The sequence below is a fragment of the Gopherus evgoodei genome, chromosome 12, assembly GCF_007399415.2.
Source record: "Gopherus evgoodei ecotype Sinaloan lineage chromosome 12, rGopEvg1_v1.p, whole genome shotgun sequence".
NCBI lineage: Eukaryota > Metazoa > Chordata > Testudines > Testudinidae > Gopherus > Gopherus evgoodei.
The window spans coordinates 2,620,594-2,641,222 of NC_044333.1; the positions used below are offsets into that span (position 1 = coordinate 2,620,594).

At 53.8% G+C, this 20,629-nt stretch overlaps 1 protein-coding gene and 1 pseudogene across 3 annotated transcripts in view; both read right to left on the reverse strand.

Moving 5' to 3' along the window:
* RIPOR1 (RHO family interacting cell polarization regulator 1) overlaps positions 1-20,629 on the reverse strand; it is a 121,562-nt gene that overhangs the window by 88,590 nt on the left and 12,343 nt on the right. Inside the window, exon 1 of one of the 3 annotated variants that reach the window (XM_030581188.1) lies at positions 2,064-2,133. The exons of the other annotated variants lie outside the window; for them this stretch is intronic. The gene's annotated coding sequence lies outside the window, so the exon portion shown is untranslated. Of the gene's footprint in view, positions 1-2,063; positions 2,134-20,629 lie in introns of those variants that run through there. 3 annotated transcript variants of the gene reach the window in all.
* Positions 17,456-17,590, reverse strand: LOC115660676 (annotated as a pseudogene).

The window sequence follows — 20,629 nt, forward strand, 5'->3', positions numbered from 1 at the left end:
GAACCGCCAGCCACACTCAACGGGCCTGAGGACATGGCCAGCTAAGCCAGCCATCAGAGGCGGCACTGGCTTCTCCAGAAGGGCTTGGACAAGGCCAGGCAAAGTGGCCACCTGTGACGCTTCAAAGAAAACCAGCCCCAGCAGCCCAACGCCCAGCACTCCGGCCCCCAGCGAGGAGAGATTCCTGCACCCGTCAGCTCCCCACACCTGGGCCTGCCTTGGCATGGGGGGAGATGACCTCCTGAGGTTCCCTCCAGCCCGACCTTTCTCTGACTGCTGCGATTCTGTGACTGGTTACAGGGCAGGCAGCTGCTTCCAACACAGGCTGAGGGAGGAGAGTAGATGAGGCAGGCCCTAAATGGCAAATGGGTGAAAACTCTTCGGGCTTTGGAGCTTTAACAGCCAGAGCCCCTACATTGGGTGCCCTCTGCAAGTGCCCTCCCGCAGGGCAAGGAGAAGTAATGCCTGCCAAGGACCTACTTGCCAGAGGACACAAAAGCAAAAGGCCTTCAAAGTGATCACTGATCGGTTCAGAGGCTGCCAAGAAACACGCAGCCCGCAGCACCAAATTCCCCTCATAACTTACAAAGCTTCTATTTATACAACCAAGAGGAAGGAAGGAAAAGAGAAGCCAATGCGATATCTTGTCTGGCCTGGGCAAGTGCCATCTAGTTTAAGGAAGAGTCACCCATTGGTCTCCCAACCTAGCCCCGAATGGGAGGCGAGGGCCCAGATCCTGCGCCCGCCTGCACCACGATACAGCTGGAGCCCTTAACTGAGGAATACACTTAAAAGTGAGCTGCAAAGGAAACCCCTCCACATCCCCCCCCCACACACACACTTTGATTTTTGTCTGGCAGGTTCTCACATCTTGATTTTTGTCTTTATAAATATCAGAGTGTCAAGGCTGGTCTTTCCTTTCACACTGGAAAACTCCAGTGTGGGCTGGGAGTTCAGATAACCCTTTAACAAAGGGGCTGGGACACTGCCTGCTTAGCAAGGGGAGCTTCGGTCACAGGCTTTCAAGGAGTCGGAGTAAATATCACTGTCCATCTCACTTCATTGGGTTCTGCTTCCACCCAAACCCTGATGTCCTAAACCTCCCAGCTCTCCAGTCAGCCAGAGTCTTCCCTGATATACAGAGCTAGAGATCACACATACCCCTTTCATTTGGAAAGCACCAAAGCCCCTATGGAGCTCTCTGTAGTCATCAGAAAATGGGGGAAAGCAGCACAAGCCTAATCGCTTTCTCGCTGCAGGTCACGTTTCAAGAGGGTTCTCACAGTAGCTGCTTTCGGCTCTCAGGAGCCATGAAAACGCTCTTGGTAATTGAAAAAGGAGACTCCCCTCCGTTGATCTTGCCGGCACACACGGGCTCAGAGAACTGGGGGTCACAGCCCTGCTTTTCCAAACGCCCCCCACCACCACCACTGCAATGCTTTTACAGTCAAACCAAAGCCATCTGCTGCACACTTTCCTGCCTGGCTGGCCTCTGCTGTGCCGTGCCTTAACTCCCAGCACACGATCAAACAGGCCCAGGATCAAAAGCAAGCCACGGACTGGGGGGCGGGGCAGGGGGCTGCGGCAAGGACCCTAAACCTTTCATCTGTAAATTACACCCTAGGAAGCTGCGGAAACTCGTCCAGCACCAGCCCCTGAAACCCACCCTGGTTATTACCCAAATAATGCAACTAGCTGGACACCGAGGCCGGCAGGCAGCGAGGAAATCAAAGGCAACTGCCCCCGGAGCTGGCACCTGGTCACTCCTTTCCAAAGGCGATTACAATGACACGGAAAATGACGATTGCCCCGTGTCCCCCGGCCCGTGCGCCCTGCTTCATGCAGGGGTGCAGGGATCTCCCGTGCGCCCCGCTCCATGCAGGGCTGCGCAGCGGCCGGGAGAGCAGTGCCCAGCGCCGCCAGCGAGCCCGGCCGGGCGCCCCCCAGCCAGCCCGAGCTGCGCAGCCCGGCCGCTCCCTCCCCGAGCCCGGCCCAGCGCCCCCCAGCCAGCCCGAGCTGCGCAGCCCCGATTGCTCCCTCCCCGGGCTCGGCCCGGCACTTACATGGCTGCAACAGCCGCTTGCTCCGCGCCGCCTGCCCCCCACGCAGCGCAGCGGCCGCCACGACCCAGCAGCTCAGCCCGCAGCCCGCAGCCGCCGCCTCCTCCAGCCCCTGGGCGGGGCCCGCGGCAGCGAGTCCCTCCCCCGGCCTGGCCCGGCCCCACATACAGCCCCTCACGCTGCCCGGGGGATCTGATCTCCGTTCCCATCCCCTGGGCGAAACTGGGGCCCCGCGAGCACGGGGGCCTGGGACGTGGCGTTTCCTGGGGCAGGGGTCAGCCCCTGACGCCTGCATAGGATCCGTGGGGCTGCACCGCGTCCGTGGCTTAGGGGTCACTCAGACCCTGATGTCTGTACAGGCTCCTCAGGGACGTGGTGTGTCCTGGCGCCGGGAGCAGGGCTCAGCTCCCCGCTGCCTGCACAAGACCCTTGGGGACACGGCGCCCACGGGGTTCGAGTTACCACTGTATCAAACCCATCTGCCCCATTACTGTGGTTAAACTGGCCTGGGCCCAGGGGCCCGGTGGGTTGACTTGTCCTCCCTTATCACTGCATAACACCTAGTGTGCAGAGCCTGGGGCAGGGGCACCAGTGCTAACACCCCCTACCCCCAGCGCAGGCTGGGCCACTCCAGTGCCAACATGGGCCTGGAGTGGGGGGTGCATAACGGAGTGAGGTGGATGCCCTAGCAGGGGTGGCTCCAGGCCCCAGCATGCCAAGCACATGCTTGGGGCAGCAAGCCGCGGGGGGTGCTCTGTCAGCGCCATGAGGGCAGCAGGCACGCTGCCTTCCACGGCTTGCCTGCGAAGGATCCGGTGGTCCTGCGGCTTTGGACCAGCGGACCGTCCGCAGGCAAACCACTGGAGGCAGTCTGCCTGCTGTGCTTGGGGCGGCAAAATCCCTAGAGCCGCCCCTGCAACCTAGCTCTGTCTTTCCTAGGGCCTAAGTGGGATCTGGGATCTGATCTGAATATAGTTGGTGGATCTAATGAGACCCAAATTATCACAGTGCAGCCAGTCTAACCCCACTCCCACCCCAGCCAGGCCTGCAAACCCATGACTGGCAAGGGCCAGAGCCAAGAGCAAGTTCGCTTTGTTGTTACTCCATCTACCGCTGTCTGATTTCTGTGTTCCATCAGCCCTGCCCGCTCGAAAGGCCAGGGCTCATGGGCAAAAGGAATTGTGTGTATATTTCATTTTGATTGACAGGAGATGTCAAACTATCACGAGGACGGAGAGACCCGCGCGTGCAGCTCTACAGATCCAACCCATCAACTCAGGGTTCTGCTCTCCTGGCCAAGTACCCGCACGCAGTGGGCAGCGCAGGCAAGAGAAGATGCCCCTGCCTTACCAGGAAGACTGGTTGCATGGCAGAGCTAATGCAGCCCAGACAGAAGAGGTGGGCAGGGCCAGGGATGAGACCTTACGAAGCAGCTGGGCACACTGTAGAGAAATCATTCAGAGTGCACTGAAATCAGTGCTCCTGCGCCCCATCCAGTGGAAGCCACGCCCTCTATGAATGGCTCCCTGTGTCAGGCCCGGGGCTTAACTTCTCTGGACAGGACACCCAGGCAGCCCTGTGTCAGTGGGTTCTAGCCCAAGGCCCGTCAGAAACTCGCCCCGGCTCAGGGACAGAGAACAGTGCCCTCCACAGACAGAGAGGAGCAGTGGAGGAGGAGCAGCGATGGACGGGGCTGCTGGTTTGTGAAGCAGAATGGAAACTGGGATTCACTTGGGGCAAGTCTACACTACAAAATGAAATCAACTGAAGTTAGGTCGACGTAGAGCGATCGCAGGCATTACTGCAGTGGTTCATATCCACACGACACCCCAGCTGTGGGTGGTGCATGTCCTCACCAGGACTGCTTCCACCAATTGAACTGGGTCGGCACTGACAGCAGGAGCCCCCTGCCCTGGGGCTGACAGTCCGAGCTGTCACCCATGAGTGAGACTCAGCTCTGGCTCTCAGTCCTGAGGTCACGGAGCTCCAGCTGAGTCCCACGTAGGGCTGACAGCCGACAGGCTCTGTAAGTAACTCAGTGTCTGCACAGACACTGCGCTGCCCTAACTACGACGACCTGAGCACTATGCCTCTCACGGAGGTGGAGTCGTGAGCTTGGTGGAGTGGGTGACTTAGATGGGCAGGAGCAATGTTGTTGTGTAGACACTGACAGAGTTCCCTTACATCGACCTAACTCTGTAGTGCAGACCAGGCCTCAGTCTCCCCCGCCCAGAAATCCTACCCCCGAAATGCCATCAGGTGTAAGCGCAATGAGCCATTCCCCACCCCTTCCTTCGCTGCCGACGTGCTGTCAGGAACTGAACAAACCAGAGCCCTGGATTTGTAGCAATGTCCCTACGATGGAACTCGTTGGGTCGCTGTGAATGCCGCTTGCCTGCGGTGATTTTTGCTGATCAGAAGAGGAGCTTGATACAGTAACAACCAAGTGGATGTTCTCCGACCAACACGAGGGCTCCTGAGTGGGAAGGGACAAGTACTGCGAGGGAGGCTTCGGGGCGGCATTGCTTCCAGTACCAACATCCAGCTTGACAGCCCCTTGCATCCCTAAGCACTTTGCAAGCTGTCTGCATACATCAGCCCTGAAATGCAGCCACCTCTGGGGTGGAAAGACACTGCATCCAACACAGCAGGGGGAGAGGAAGAGGAACTTGCCCAGGGGCCCAGAGGCAAACCCCTATTTGGACAGAAAGTGCTGGGAGGTTTGTAATGGCTGGGCCAAGCAAATGCTAATCTTGCTGTTTAAAGGGTCTTAAACTGCCCCACTGATCTCCCTCCCAGTCCTTCCTGCCTCCAGGGCTGCTGTGCTGGCTACTGCCTCCTCTCTAGCATGCAATGTAGCCGCAGTGGTTGAAGAGCTCTGTGGGGCTCGAAGCCTGTCTCTCTCTCCAACAGAAGTTAGTCCAATAAACAACACTACCTCACCTGCTGGGTCTTCTTCTCTTGGTCGCCATGCTGCCGTGCAGTGCTCCATACGGGGCCCTGGGTTAGACACTTAGGGCTGCAGCTGGCTCCATTGCATAAGGAGAGAGGCAGCACTGGGGCCCTGGGCCTCACAGCAGAAGGGAGATGTTGGGAAATGCGCTGGGAAGAGAGTGATCAGTGCCCTGGCCCATTCTCAGGAAACAGGGACAAAATGATGAGAGACTGAGCCCCAGCCACCCTCCGCCCACGCTCTGTGCCATGCGCTGCCCCACCAGCTCCCAGACAGGCCCACTATCAGGTTCAAGGATTGTCCCAAAGGTGACAGTTGGCTGTGTAGGGTCTAAGACCCAGATTCGCAAAGACATGTAGGCGCCTGACTCTCCCTGACATCAATAGAGCTGTGAGATCTGGGACGAAGCTCAGCAGCTTCCAAGCAGAAGGGCATTACAGTCAGTCGGATTCACACGCACTCCCCGTCCGGAAAAGAACCACGCTGGCCCCAGTGGGATCACAAAAGCAACCTCTGTGCCATCATGATGCTCCAAGGGGGAACCAAAAGCCGGCCAGCATCTGTGCCACCTGCAGTGCCAGCACACTGGCCACGGTCTCTCTAATGCGCTGGATATGGCTCCTTCAGATGGATGGGATTAGCAAGGAAAGCTACCTTATTGAGGTCAGAACAGGTAGGGATGAAGTGAGAAAGGCTAAAAGCCATGTAGAGTTGGGCCTTGCAAAGGGAATTAAAACCAATAGTAAAAGGTTCTATAGATCTGTTAAGATAAGTTCCTGTCTGCATCCTAAAGATTTGCCCATATCGGTGTTGCCCTGGCCTCTTCCTTTGTCAGTCAGTGATAAAGGCATTCTGAACTCTATGCATTTCCTCACCTTTTGCGGGCGAAGCCAGACTTTCAGGCACCTGCTCCCCTACTTGGTGTAAACTTTGTTTGTACCAATCAGAAACGAACACACACAGTTTTTGGGCCCCGTCCCCTATGACACTTCTATGATGTCATAGTGGGTATTTTAGGCTGGTCTGCCATGTGCAGGTAGAAGAGGAGAAAGAAAAACGAATCCTGTGTACCTTGTGCACACCCATAACAGAGCCTGATCACCTCGAAGCCTCTCTCAGCTCACTTGTTTTAAGCAGAGTTTCTACGTTTGCCGGTCGTTATGAGTTGGTTTGTATTCGTAAGTATTGGTTATTACTAAATGCTGCATCCGTGTTTATAAATATTGTTTACTGCATCTTTGTTTATAAATATTGTTTGATAGTAAATACTTTAGCCATTGTATGTTTTAAGTTCCATTAATCCTATTAGCTAATCATACGCTGCTCCCCTACCCCTTGTAACTATCCCCAATAAAACTTTTAATTAATTAATTTTAGTGGTGTGCGTGCCTGCAGTTTGCATCGTGACCCAGACCCTCCTTGCATCCCTTACCTATACAGTCTATTGCCATGTGCAGCCTGGTAAATAACAGCTCTGCATTTTTCTTTCGCCCCTAAAAGTACGTGGCAATCTACATGGCGTCACGAACAGGATGCACGGAGGTTGGGCCATGCCTGTGGCACACTGCAGATCGCGCAGATAATGAAACTGAACAGTTCCAACATTTGCAGTTTCACCTTCTTACTAGCCAAAATTCGACTAATCCAAAAATAGAATGGATCTGTTCTCTTGGCTCAGGCAAAACTCTAAAAGGTTATACTGTACCATTAACCCTGGCAGATATGGGATGCCTCCTTCAGTGCCACCCGAGCTTTAGGTGTCAGCCAGCCGATTGTTCCCTGCAGCCTCAGTGCACGGAGACTGTGGAAAACCTCAGTGCTGCAGATCCCTCTCAACTTTGGAGAGAATGTAGCCACATTGTTAAAAAATCTGGAGGCACCGTTTCCAAATTAATTCCCCCACCTCGGGTAATACCTGCTGATCCGGCACATAAATTATTATGCCAAATGATAAAAGAATTAAATTTGATTAAGAAAACCAAAAAATTGCAACCCGATGAATATAAATCTGAGGATGTTTCCACCGTCCTGTTTAGCATGATATGCAAGGCCCTCGATCTGTGTTCTGTCCTCCATGGAGGCACAATGTTTGCAGCTAAACAGGCAGCCCCAGGCTCTCCTAAAGGTAATAATGAGAAGAAGACAGAAAAGGTAGAGCCCATCACTACCCCCCCCCAAGTCCCTCTCAGAAAATTTTGCCACCCCCATATGAAGCTCCTAAAACTCCTCTGTTTCCAGCTCTGCCACCATTCCCGAAATACAGCGGCAACTAAGCGATGCAAGTAATCAGTGGGCATGTACTCTTGATTTAAAAGATATGTTTACCAAATCCCACTCCAGGACACACAAGGAATCTTAAACTTTGCTTTTAAGGGCGTCCAATATAAATGGAAAGTTTGCCCACAGGGGTTCTGTAATTCTCCTGCACTTGCATCGTCCCATCTCAATATCACATTACAAAAGGTAAAACCCCTACAGGATGTGTATGTGCTAACCTATGTAGATGACATTGTCATTTGTGGGCCCAATCCACAAGCAGTTCAAAGTACCACCCAAATGATAATTGATGCATTAGAAGCAGATGGGTGGCAAATTAACAAAACAAAGAGCCACCTGCAGGCCAGCCAGCAATTCTCATTCTTGGGACTCCAATTCACTCCCACCACTCACACCCAAGCCCCAGCCAGTGTATTAGACCCTTGGACAGAAGCCCCTCCACAAAATAAACAAGAGCTTCAGCAGCTATTAGGTCTCCTTAATTATCACCGCCAATATATCCCAGCACAGCTAATTTTTAACCTAGAAATCCTACAAAGCTCTCTCTCTTCTAAACGCTCCCGAGAAGTATGGAACGCATCAGCACAACAAAGCTTAGAGAAACTAGCTGGCTGGTTCGCCTCTAACCCCCACCTCGCCTGTTTTAATTCCCAAGAACCCCTCAACATCAATTTGTTTATTACAAAACACCATGTAGGGTTCACTGTACTGCAACATGGTAATGCTATTTACAATTGGGCCCATCGCCTGTCTGGACCCCAGTACAACTATGGTCTAGTGGGAAAAATGCTACTGGCTGCATCCAGTGTGCGTCACTGGTCCCAACTCCCTATCCCAGGTACCCTGTCTGGACCATGTGTTCATTTAATCCCATGGTTTATAAGTACCCCTCCACCCGAGTTTCATGGCACTACTCGCACCTGGCAGCTTCTATGTTTTCAGGTTGAGGTAGCGCAAAGGGAATTAAAACCAATAGTAAAAGGCTCTATAGATCTATAAATAAGAAGAAAACAAAGAAAGAAGAAGTGGGACTGCTAAACACTGAGGATGGAATGGAGGTTAAGGATAACCTAGGCATGGCCCAATATCTAAATAAATACTTTGCCTCAGTCTTTAATAAGGCTAATGAGGAGCTTAGGGATGATGGAAGGATGACAAATGGGAATGAGGATATGAAGGTAGATATTACCACATCCGAGGTAGAAGCCAAACTCGAACAGCTTAATGGGACAAAATCGAAGGGCCCAGATGATCTTCACCAAGAATTTTAAAGGAACTGGCACATGAAATTGCAAGCCCATTAGCAAGAATTTTTAATGAATCGGTAAACTCAGGGGTTGTACCGTACGACTGGAGAATTGCTAACATAGTTCCTATTTTTAAGAAAGTGAAAAAAAAGTGACCCGAGTAACTACAGGCCTGTTAGTTTGACATCTGTAGTATGTGAGGTCTTGGAAAAAATTTTGAAGGAGAAAGTAGTTAAGGACATTGAGGTCAATGGTAATTGGGACAAAATACAACATGGTTTTACAAAAGGTAGATCGTGCCAAACCAACCTGATCTCCTTCTTTGAGAAGGTGACAGATTTTTAAGACAAAGGAAACGCAGTGGATCTAATTTACCTTGATTTCAGTATGGCATTTGACACGGTTCCACATGGGGAATTATTAGTTAAATTGGAAAAGATGGGGATCAGTATGAAAATTGAAAGGTGGATAAGGAACTGGTGAAAGGGGAGACTACAATGGGTCATACTGAAAGGTGAACTGTCAGGCTGGAAGGAGGTTACTAGTGGAGTTCCTCAGGGATCAGTTTTGAGACCAATCTTATTTAATCTTTTTATTACTGACCTTGGCACAAAAAGTGGGAATGTGCTAATAAAGTTTGCGGATGACACAAAGCTGGGAGGTATTGCTAACACAGAGAAGGACCGGGATATCATACAGGAAGATCTGGATGACCTTGTAAACTGGAGTAATAGTAATAGGATGAAATTTAATAGAGAAAAGTGCAAGATCATGAATTTAGGGATTAATAACAAGAATTTTGGTTATAAATTGAGGACGCATCAGTTGGAAGTAACGAAGGAGGAGAAGGACCTTGGAGTATTGGTTGATCACAGGATGACTATGAGCTGCCAATGTGATATGGCTGTTAAAAAAGCGAATGCGGTTTTAGGATGCATCAGGCAAGGTATTTCCAGCAAAGATAAGGAGGTGTTAGTACCGTTATACAAGGCACTGGTGAGACCTCATCTGGAATACTGTGTGCAGTTCTGGTCTCCCATGTTTAAGAAGGATGAATTCAAACTGGAACAGGTTCAGAGACGAGCTACTAGGATGATCCAAGGAATGGAAAACCTGGCTTATGAAATGAGACTCAAAGAGCTTGGCTTGTTTAGCCTAACCAAAAGAAGGTTGGGGGGGATATGATTGCTCTTCATAAATATATCAGAGGGATTAATATTAGAGAGGGAGAGGAATTATTTAAGCTTAGTACCAATGTGGACACAAGAACAAATGGATATAAACTGGACACTAGGAAGTTTAGACTTGAAATTAGATGAAGATTTCTAACCGTTAGAGGAGTGAAGTTCTAGAACAGCCTTCCAAGGGGAGTAGTGGTGGCAAAAGACATATCTGGCTTTAAGACTAAGCTTGATAAGTTTATGGAGGAGATGGTATGATAGGATAGCCTAATTTTTGCAATTAATTTAGCAAATGATCTTTGATTATCAGCAGGTAAGTATGCCCAGTGGTCTGTGATGGGATGTTAGATGGGGTGGGATCTGAGTTACAACAGGAATTCTTTCCTGGGTGCTGGCTGGTGAGTCTTGCCCACATGCTCAGGGTTTAACTGATCGCCATATTTGGGGTCGGGAAGGAATTTTCTCCCAGGGCAGATTGGCAGAGGCCCTGGAGGTTTTTCGCCTTCCTCTGCAGCGTGCGGCACGGGTCACTTGCTGGAGGATTCTCTGCACCTTGAGGTCTTCAAACCACAATTTGAAGACTTCAGTAACTCAGACATAGGTTAGGGGTTTGTTACAGGAGTGGGTGGGTGAGATTCTGTGGCCTCCATTGTGCAGGAGGTCAGACTAGATGATCATAATGGTCCCTTCTGACCTTAAAGTCTATAAGTAAGCGACAGGGCACAAGTATTCACCTGGAGCACATTGCTGTGCCTCATTTCCAGGGCTCCCACACCCAAAGACTGGTCCTCAGTGTGCAGCGATCACCAGTCCCTCTAGCCTCCTATCCCACCCCTCCTCTCCAAACATAGCCCTCTCTCCCTGGCACAATCCCCTTGGCACCGATTCAGAGCCAGGGTGCAACCCTTGTTGGATTGTTTCCATTGGAACTCCCAGGGGCCAGTGGGACCTGCAGGCCATGGAAAGAACAGGGGCTTTGCTTGCCCAGAGCCAGATCCTGCGTCCAAAGGAGAAGCTGTCAGTGTCAGGGGCACTTCTGCATGAAGCGCTGTGATGAAGTGGGACTGTTCTTAATGTTTCCTATGAATACTGTGTGGGTGCCTCAGTTTCCCCTATGCATTTCTTAAGTCTCCAATGTGCATAAATGGCCAACACTCTGTGTCCTGGCAACAAATGGCCAGGGCCCTTCCCCCCTGCAAGGGCATACCTAAAGGTGAACAAAGAGGTCAGGTGACCTCCTGGCCCTGAAAAGAGACAAAGGCCAGAAAAAAGGGGCTGGAGGGGTTTCAGTTGGGAGCTGGCTGGGGACAGGAAGTGAGGACAGAGGGGGTTGTATGGCTCTCTGGGCCCCAGAATGGTCCCGGCTGAGGGGTCCTGCTCTCTGTACCTACGAGCTCTGTTTTAGACCGTGTTCCTGTCATCGAATAAACCTCTGTTTTCCTGGATGGCTGAGAGTCACGTCTGACTGCAAAGTGGGTGTGCAGGACTCTGCGGCTTTCCCAGGACCCCGCCTGGGTGGACTCACTGTGGGAAGCGCACGGAGGGGCAGAGGATGCTCAATGCTCCAAGGTCAGACCCAGTAGGTGAAGCCGTGTGAGCTTCTTGCCCTGAAGACAGTCTGCTCTGAGGGAGAGGAGGCTCCCCAAAGTCCTGCCTGGCTTTGTGGGGAGCAGTTCCAGAGCATCGCCCAGGGACTCCATGACAAGTGCCCCTGGGAATGCTCCGGACAGAGTCATTGGATGGCAAGCCCATTACTCTCTGGCATAGCAGCATGGCCAAGGCCTCTCCTATGGATTTCTGGCTAGCACCTCATTAGGAGAATGCTGGACTTACCAGGCACTGAAGGGGTTACACTTTGCCCCAGGAGGCAGGATTGGTTGATGCATCAGAGGCCAGGTAGGAGTCCCAGAGCCTCCCACTCCCAAGAGGGTTAACACTCACAGGGGAAAGGGCTGGTCCGGGCCGCAGGGGCAATCGGCGCCTCAGGCAGAAGCCAATGTCCGAATGGCTGTGGATGAGGAAGAGCAGGTGGTTCTTGGCCCATGTGTGGAACGCCATGGCCCCTGCCCAGTGCTACAAACTTCTCCCGGCTGCCCACCCGCCCCTGCCCTGGTTCCAATCATGCCTGCCCATGGGGCTTCGGGGATCGCTCCCTCCCTCCCCCCAGCTCCCCGCACACAGGTCCCTTCTCTGCACCCAGCTACCCGTTACACTCCTGACCCTGGCATTCGAATACACGATGCAATAACACAAAACGTGCAGTATCAATTATTTCCTATCACATTGGACCTTTGGGCATTGCTTATCCATCATAAATTGGGGCCCAGCCAAATTCCACTCCTAGCTCTGCCATTGCCATGTAACATTTCCACCCTGGCATTTGCCGACCCCACCCTGCCTGCTGGCCGGGGTTGGCCGGCTGCCCCCAGACTACACATGGGAAGGGCATGTGATAAAACAAGGACAGGAGAACTCCAAGTGGAAGGAAACAGGGCTCCCTGCTATTATTCACTGGGCCCAGGGCAGCTGCAGCCACGGCCTCATTCCCTGCTAAGGTCCCGGTCTGACTCTGGCTCACAGACTGGGGTCCTGCCCTGATCCCCCTTCAGAGAGACTCTGTGCCTGAACTCACTAGGGTCCATGGTCATGAGCCCCAGGAGCCCAGCCGTGTGGCAGCCCCATTCCGTGCAGCATCCTCCTTGCACCACCACCAGCCAAGCCGTGCCACACACCTACAAGCAGGAACTGACTGAGCCTTGGCAGACAGATGTGATGAACTAGGAAGTTCTTAATGTTTTCTCTGAATACTGTGTTGGTGCCTCAGTGTCCCCTAGGCAGTTTCTAAGTATCTGGCAGAGCAAAGGGCCAGTGCACCTAAATGCCTGACACTCTGTCTCCTAGCAACTGATGGCCTGGGCCCCTCCTCTGCAAAGGTGCCAACTGAAGGTGTTGGAGACAAAGAGATCAGGTGACCTCCTGGCCCAGGAAAGGAACTGAGCAGAGGAGGAGGGGCTGGAGGGCGTTGTTAGTCTGGAGTTGACTGGGGACAAGGAGTGAAGTGCAGACGTGGGGTCTGGCTCACTGCCCCCCCCAGAATGGACCCGGCCGAGGGGTCCGGTTCGCTGTATCTACAAGCTCTGTTTTAGACCCTGTTCCTGTCATTGAATAAATCTCTGTTTTACTGGCTGGCTGAGAGTCACATCTGACTGCAAAGTGGGGGTGCAGGATCCTGTGGCTTCCCCAGGATCCCCACTGGGCGGGCTCGCTGTGGGAAGCGCACGGAGGGGCAGAGGATGCTGAATGCTCCAAGGTCAGACCCAGGAAGGTGAAGCCGTGTGAGCTTCTTGCCCTGAAGACAGTCTGCTCTGAGGGAGAGGAGGCTCCCCAAAGTCCTGCCTGGCTTGGTGGGGAGCAGTTCCAGAGCATCGCCCGGTGACTCCGTGACAAGTGCCCCTGGGAATGCTCCGGACAGAGTCATTGGATGGCAAGCCCATTACTCTCTGGCATAGCAGCATGGCCAAGGCCTCTCCTATGGATTTCTGGCTAGCACCTCATTAGGAGAATGCTGGACTTACCAGGCACTGAAGGGGTTACACTTTGCCCCAGGAGGCAGGATTGGTTGATGCATCAGAGGCCAGGTAGGAGTCCCAGAGCCTCCCACTCCCAAGAGGGTTAACACTCACAGGGGAAAGGGCTGGTCCGGGCCGCAGGGGCAATCGGCGCCTCAGGCAGAAGCCAATGTCCGAATGGCTGTGGATGAGGAAGAGCAGGTGGTTCTTGGCCCATGTGTGGAACGCCATGGCCCCTGCCCAGTGCTACAAACTTCTCCCGGCTGCCCACCCGCCCCTGCCCTGGTTCCAATCATGCCTGCCCATGGGGCTTCGGGGATCGCTCCCTCCCTCCCCCCAGCTCCCCGCACACAGGTCCCTTCTCTGCACCCAGCTACCCCGTTACACTCCTGACCCTGGCATTCGAATACACGATGCAATAACACAAAACGTGCAGTATCAATTATTTCCTATCACATTGGACCTTTGGGCATTGCTTATCCATCATAAATTGGGGCCCAGCCAAATTCCACTCCTAGCTCTGCCATTGCCATGTAACATTTCCACCCTGGCATTTGCCGACCCCACCCTGCCTGCTGGCCGGGGTTGGCCGGCTGCCCCCAGACTACACATGGGAAGGGCATGTGATAAAACAAGGACAGGAGAACTCCAAGTGGAAGGAAACAGGGCTCCCTGCTATTATTCACTGGGCCCAGGGCAGCTGCAGCCACGGCCTCATTCCCTGCTAAGGTCCCGGTCTGACTCTGGCTCACAGACTGGGGTCCTGCCCTGATCCCCCTTCAGAGAGACTCTGTGCCTGAACTCACTAGGGTCCATGGTCATGAGCCCCCAGGAGCCCAGCCGTGTGGCAGCCCCATTCCGTGCAGCATCCTCCTTGCACCACCACCCAGCCAAGCCGTGCCACACACCTACAAGCAGGAACTGACTGAGCCTTGGCAGACAGATGTGATGAACTAGGAAAGTTCTTAATGTTTTCTCTGAATACTGTGTTGGTGCCTCAGTGTCCCCTAGGCAGTTCTTAAGTATCTGGCAGAGCAAAGGGCCAGTGCACCTAAATGCCTGACACTCTGTCTCCTAGCAACTGATGGCCTGGGCCCCTCCTCTGCAAAGGTGCCAACTGAAGGTGTTGGAGACAAAGAGATCAGGTGACCTCCTGGCCCAGGAAAGGAACTGAGCAGAGGAGGAGGGGCTGGAGGGCGTTGTTAGTCTGGAGTTGACTGGGGACAAGGAGTGAAGTGCAGACGTGGGGTCTGGCTCACTGCCCCCCCAGAATGGACCCGGCTGAGGGGTCCGGTTCGCTGTATCTACAAGCTCTGTTTTAGACCCTGTTCCTGTCATTGAATAAATCTCTGTTTTACTGGCTGGCTGAGAGTCACATCTGACTGCAAAGTGGGGGTGCAGGATCCTGTGGCTTCCCCAGGATCCCACTGGGGCGGGCTCGCTGTGGGAAGCGCACGGAGGGGCAGAGGATGCTGAATGCTCCAAGGTCAGACCCAGGAAGGTGAAGCCGTGTGAGCTTCTTGCCCTGAAGACAGTCTGCTCCAAGGGAGAGGAGGCTCCCCAAAGTCCTGCCTGGCTTGGTGGGGAGCAGTTCCAGAGCATCGCCCGGTGACTCCGTGACAACAGGCCACTTGGCAGCCAGGCCAACACAGGCAGGAGGGGAAATGATGGGCTTGAGTCCACGTGGTCACAAGTCAGGATCCCCACTGCAGTGGCCCCAGTGTTAATCCCACAGTCTGACTCTCCAGTGATTTTCAGGGAGGAGCGGGAGCAGCACCAACCGCAGGCGTGCGGCAGTGCCCGGCAGGGTGTGCACTCACTCGCATGCCTCCAGCACGAGCGTGCAGTCTGTCGGGCTCTGCCCCAGCTTTACTCCCCAGCACGTGCTGCAGCTTTCAGGAGCCCAGGTTGTGTGTGCACACAGATAATTATCATTCCCTCCTGCTGGGGCCCGCGGCGGGATGAGTCACGCGCTCCTCCTGTGTCGCTGCCTTTGCGATACAGCCCGTGTCTAGGGGGAAGGCACAGGCAGCCACACAAGTCAGGCAGCTTCTTCCAGCTGTGGGGCAATTGTCATAGTTACAGATGCAAAGCGACAACCTGATCTCGTTCTTTTTTCACCTCTCCCAGAAATGTTGGCAGAAGCAAATAGGGGTCAGAGCTGGAGCCGCCCTGTTTCCCAGTCAGGAAGCTTTCTCTGCCTCCAATCCCTTTTGACAGGGCTCTGACCAAAGGGAAGCAAGAATCCAGATACTCCAGCTCTGTAAGCAGGGCACCTGGGGCTGCTCCTGCCCTCAAATAGCATATTCCTCTTTGATCAGAAGGAGCAGGCCGTGACCTAGGAAGCTGCAGACCAGTTCATCTCAAGCAGCGGTGGCCAATCTGAGTCTGAGAAGGAGCCATAATTTACCAATTTACACTGCCAAAGAGCCACAGTAATACGTCAGCAGCCCCCCATCAGCTCCCCTCTCTCACCGCTTCCAGCGCCTCCCACTGATCAGCACCTCCCCACACCTCCCAATCAGCTGTTTTGTGGTGTGCTAAAGGCTGGGCGGGGGGGGGGAGGAGCGAGGGCACTGCAGGCTCCGGGGAGGGGGCAGGAAGGGGTGCAGTGGGGGCAGGGCCTGTGGCAGAGCCAGGGGTTGAGCAGTGAGCACCCCCCGGGACATTGGAAAGTTGGTGCCTGTAGCTCCAGCCCTGGAGTCGGTGCCTGTACAAGGAGCCACATATTAACTTCTGAAGAGCTGCATGTGGCTCTGGAGCCCCAGCTTGGCCACCCTGCTCTAAGGTTCTAAAGTCCCCAAGATTGCAGAGGGCTGCAGGGCTCTCCGGCAGACTGTAAATTGAAGGCTAGCACGGAGATTCCCACTCAGATTAAAGGAAGACACTCCAGCCACATGAAATGCATCAAATAGGTCTCCTGGATTTGATTGGCAGGAATGAAAGTCCAAGCCAGCAAAGAACGTTCCCGCAAGCCACATGTAAAGGAGAAGTGGCTGAGATACCAGGTGGCTGCCAGAATCCAGTCCTGCTGGCACAGAAATCTGGTGCCCAGCTTTCACAGCTGCTATGTATGAGCTAATGAAACCAGTGCTAGCAGTAAATCAGACCCCATCGGCTTGTCAGGTCACCTGGGTTCTTGTGCCCACCTGGAACGGCTTCTGAGGACAGTCCCTGGGAGACACCTGGGGAGAGCTGTAATGGGGGGAATACTCCCTCTGGGAGGCTGAGTATCAAAGTGGATATATCTGGATGCCCCTCAGCATCTTGGCACTGTCTTCTAAGCAGTTCCCAGGCCTAGGCACCTCTCTCCAGTGTGCCTTGACAGTGGCAGCTCTGCTCTGGGTCCTCGTGTAAAGTGCGTCTGCTACTGGTTCTCCATTGCTCATAGCACCTCCCCCAGCTGTGCGGAGTGGGTGCAGCACTCCCTCTCCGACTGCCTCAGAAGGGCTCAGTTTGTGACCTTCAAACGTTCCCCAGCTGGATTCTATGGACCTCAAAGTGCCCGGCCTGTTCTCCTGAGGGAATAAAGGAGACAGTGACCCATACTGCGATCCGGAAGCAGCAGCCGGGTCACTCTGCTCGCTCCCTCCAACCTTATCTTTTCATTGTTTGTTTCTGCCCCATCTGAGTCCAGGACTGAGGCCTGGAGAGACTCTGCTGATCCAGGTCCTCTGCCAAGAAAGATGTTTGATTTAGGCCTTCTGATGGGGGAACAGAAAACACAGAGAAACTGCTTGGCGCACCACCAGGAGGACACAGGCCTGTCAGCTGGGAGCGCGTCTGCTGAGAGCCAGCACAACAGCTCGCTGGCATATCGCAGGCCTTGGGACCGATCAGTGTCCAGGGTGGTATGCAGCACCGACGAAGCTGGCTAAGCTATAAAGGGTAACTTCATACTGCAATAATAAACAGGAGCGGTCACATTCCTCCCCAGTGTCACTCCACTGACACCCACGGAGTGACACCAGAAAGAAATTTGGCCCCAGGAGCTTGAGCTCGAGGGCCAGGCTCCAGTCTCTGAGCAGTGGGGTAAAACCGGGAGTGGCTCCACTGTACTCAGTGGTGTGGAATCTGGCTGAGGATCCCACGTCTTAGCACTGGGATCAGTGCGGTCATTGCTGTGCACGTGTGAGGGACACAGTCTGCTCTGTTTGCTTGTGCTTTTATTTTTTTTTTAATGGGTTGGACAGAGCAAGATCCTATTCCATCCCCATTTCAAAAATCAATTTCATATAGAGTCCTCAGATAAAGGACATATCAGATATTAAACTGCTAAGAACAGATAAAACTTAGAGAATATTTTTACTTCAAGGTCCAAGAGACACAGACCAGGTTTTCATCTCGAGGGCAAAAGACCAAAAACATCAAGACACTTGATCACAGCCTTGGATAGGCCAAGAGACCACTGACACTTGATCTTAGCTCAGAGAGAGCTGAGAGCCTCGTGCTGTTGGGACCAGTGCAGCACAGTGCAGATGGGTCCCAATGTGCCTTCAGCCTGCCCAGTGCATCTGTGCTAAGGCTCTTGTGATGGAGGAGCGCATATGATTTTGGAAAGCAAAAACTGCTACCTAAAAATAAAAGTCTAGGACATGCCCTTATTGCTGGGACACAGGGAAATCCGGTTGCACTGTGACTCAGAGCAGGGATGGCTGCCGACGGAAGGGGACATACACACCCAATGGCTTCAAATAGCTGGACATGAGAAGCCAAGATCTTCATGGAGCTGAGCATCTCCACTGGTAACGGACAGCAGCTCAACTCAGCTGCACAGCTCTCCACACCAACTGGCCTAGGCTGGCCTGTCGGAGTGTCAGATCCATTGGCCTCCCCTCCCAGGATGATCAGAGATCCCAGTGGTGGAGCTGGGCCTGAGCCTCAGACCCTTTCTCTTCAGTGGGTGGAGGCAGGCAGAGGACTCCCGCAAGAAGCAAGGGAGAATGGATTTCCTCTTTCTCTCCCCCTGCTGTGTTGGGTGCAGTGTCTTTCCGCCCCAGAAGTGGCTGCATTTCAGGGCTGATGTATGTAGACAGCTTGCAAAGTGCTTAGGGATGCAAGGTGCTGTCAAGCTGGATGTTGGTACTGGAAGCAATGCCGCCCCGAAGCCTCCTCGCAGTACTTGTCCCTTCCACTCAGGAGCCCTCGTGTTGGTCGGAGAACATCCACTTGGTTGTTACCTGTATCAAGCTCCTCTTCTGATCAGCAAAAATCACCGCAGGCAAGCGGCTTCACAGCGACCCAACGCGTTCCATCGTAGGAACATTGCTACAAATCCAGGGCTCTGGGTTTGTCGTTCCTGACAGCACGTCGGCAGCGAAGAAGGGGTGGGGAATGGCTCATTGCGCTTACACTGATGGCATTTCGGGGGTTAGGATTTCTGGGGGGGGAGACTGAGGCCTGGTCTGCACTACAGCGTTAGGGTCGATGTAAGGGAACTCTGTCAGTGTCTACACAACAACATTGCTCCCGCCCATCTAAGTCACCCACTCCACCAAGCTCACGACTCCACCTCCGTGAGAGGCATAGTGCTCAGGTCGTCGTAGTTAGGGCAGCGCAGTGTCTGTGCAGACACTGAGTTACTTACAGCACCTGTTGGCTGTCAGCCCTACAAGGGGCTCACAGCTGGAGCCCCGACCTCAGGGCAGGCTGCTGCGGGCTCTGCTCTAGCCAGCCAGAGGAGAATTACCAGCGGTCTCCTCCTGCCCCATGTGGAAAGGAGGTCTCGCAGAATATTTACCAGACCTTGCACCAGCCCTAGGATTGCAGGAGTGTCGCGCTCTGACCCCCAGCCCACAATCCTGGTTGAACTAGTGCTGCCCAGGGAAGAGGCAGGCTACCCTTGGCCCCCCATTCACAGGGACCCTCCCATCCCAACGCACTGTACCTAGCACACAGGGTTGCAGCCTGTGATAAATGAAGGGGGGAGAAGCTCCTCCTTTCTGGACCTCCAGCCCAGCCAGTTAGCTACAAAATCCCTCTTAGCAGCTGTTCTCTACTTGCTTTACCTGCAGGGGTAAAACCCCTTGACTGCCCCTGCTAAAATGTTGGCTAAGCCCTGCTTTCAGGCGGGGAGGCCAGGGGCAGAGGTGCAAGCAGCCAGCAGGAGCCCAGGGGCCCTAACAAGGGCTGGATCACTGCAATAGCTGAGCTAAGCAGTGAAGCAGCTGGGCTGAAGGCAGGGAGGGCTATAAAAGCCCCTGAACAAAGTCAGTCAGGAGGCTACAGTGCGGTCTCAATCACCTTAGGAAGGGAGGGAGCCTCAAGGCCAGGAGTCCCATGGAATGGGTTGGAAAGAGGACTGCATGGTGGCACTGTAAAATAAAGCACAAGGGTGAAGCACCAGAAGAAGGCGTGAGGACTCTCATTTTACCAGCCTGGGCACAGAGTGAGAAGGCAGAAACCTGTGTGGACCCTGTGACAGAAGGCTTGAACTTTTTTAAAATGGGGGTGGGGAACTTGTCCTTGTCTGTCTGTGGTTGTTCTCTGGAGAGGCAGACAGGGAGCAACTATGTTGTAAGCAGGGCGCCTCTAGCCATTTCGCCACCCCAAGCATGGCGGCACGCCGCAGGGTGTGCTCTGCGGCTCGCCGGTCCCACGGCTCCCAGTGGACCTCCTGCAGGAGTCCACTGGAGGAGTGGGACCGAGCGGACCCTCTGCAGGGATGCCTGCGGGAGGTCCACCAGAGTCGGCCTGCCGCCCTCCCGGCAACCAGCAGAGTGCCCCCCAAGGCATGCCGCCCCAAGCATGCGCTTGGCACGCTGGGGCCTGGAGCTGGCCCTGGCTGTAAGGAGCTTGGGGCTAGGTATGAAAAATCATTGGTATCAGGGGTGGCTCCAGGTCCCAGCACACCAAGCCGCGTTCTGGGGCAGCATGCTGCGGGGGGGCGCTCTGCCCGCTGCTGGGAGGGCAGCAGGCGGCCTCCGGGTGGAAGATCCACCAAAGCCACGGGACCAGCGGACCCTCCACAGGCACGCCTGCGGGAGATCCAGCGGAGCCGCCCTCCTGGCGACCGGCAAAGCGCCCCCTGTAGCATGCTGCCCTGCTTGGGGTGGCAAAATGTCTAGAGCCACCCCTGATCAGTATCATACCTGGAAACTCCTCATTTGAAATCCCAGATATGTAAGTAGATCAGGAAATGTCTAGAAAGATGCAATTAGGTTTCTCTCTTTTATTTCTTTGTGGCTTGTGGACTCCTCTGTGCTAACCCCAGATGCTTCTGTTTTGCTTGTAACCTTTAAGCTGGACCTCAAGAAAGTTATTCTTCATGTTTAATCTTTGTAAGTGGGTTTTTAATTTAGCAATAGCCTAAGTTTTCAAATGCATTTTCCTTCTTGTTTTT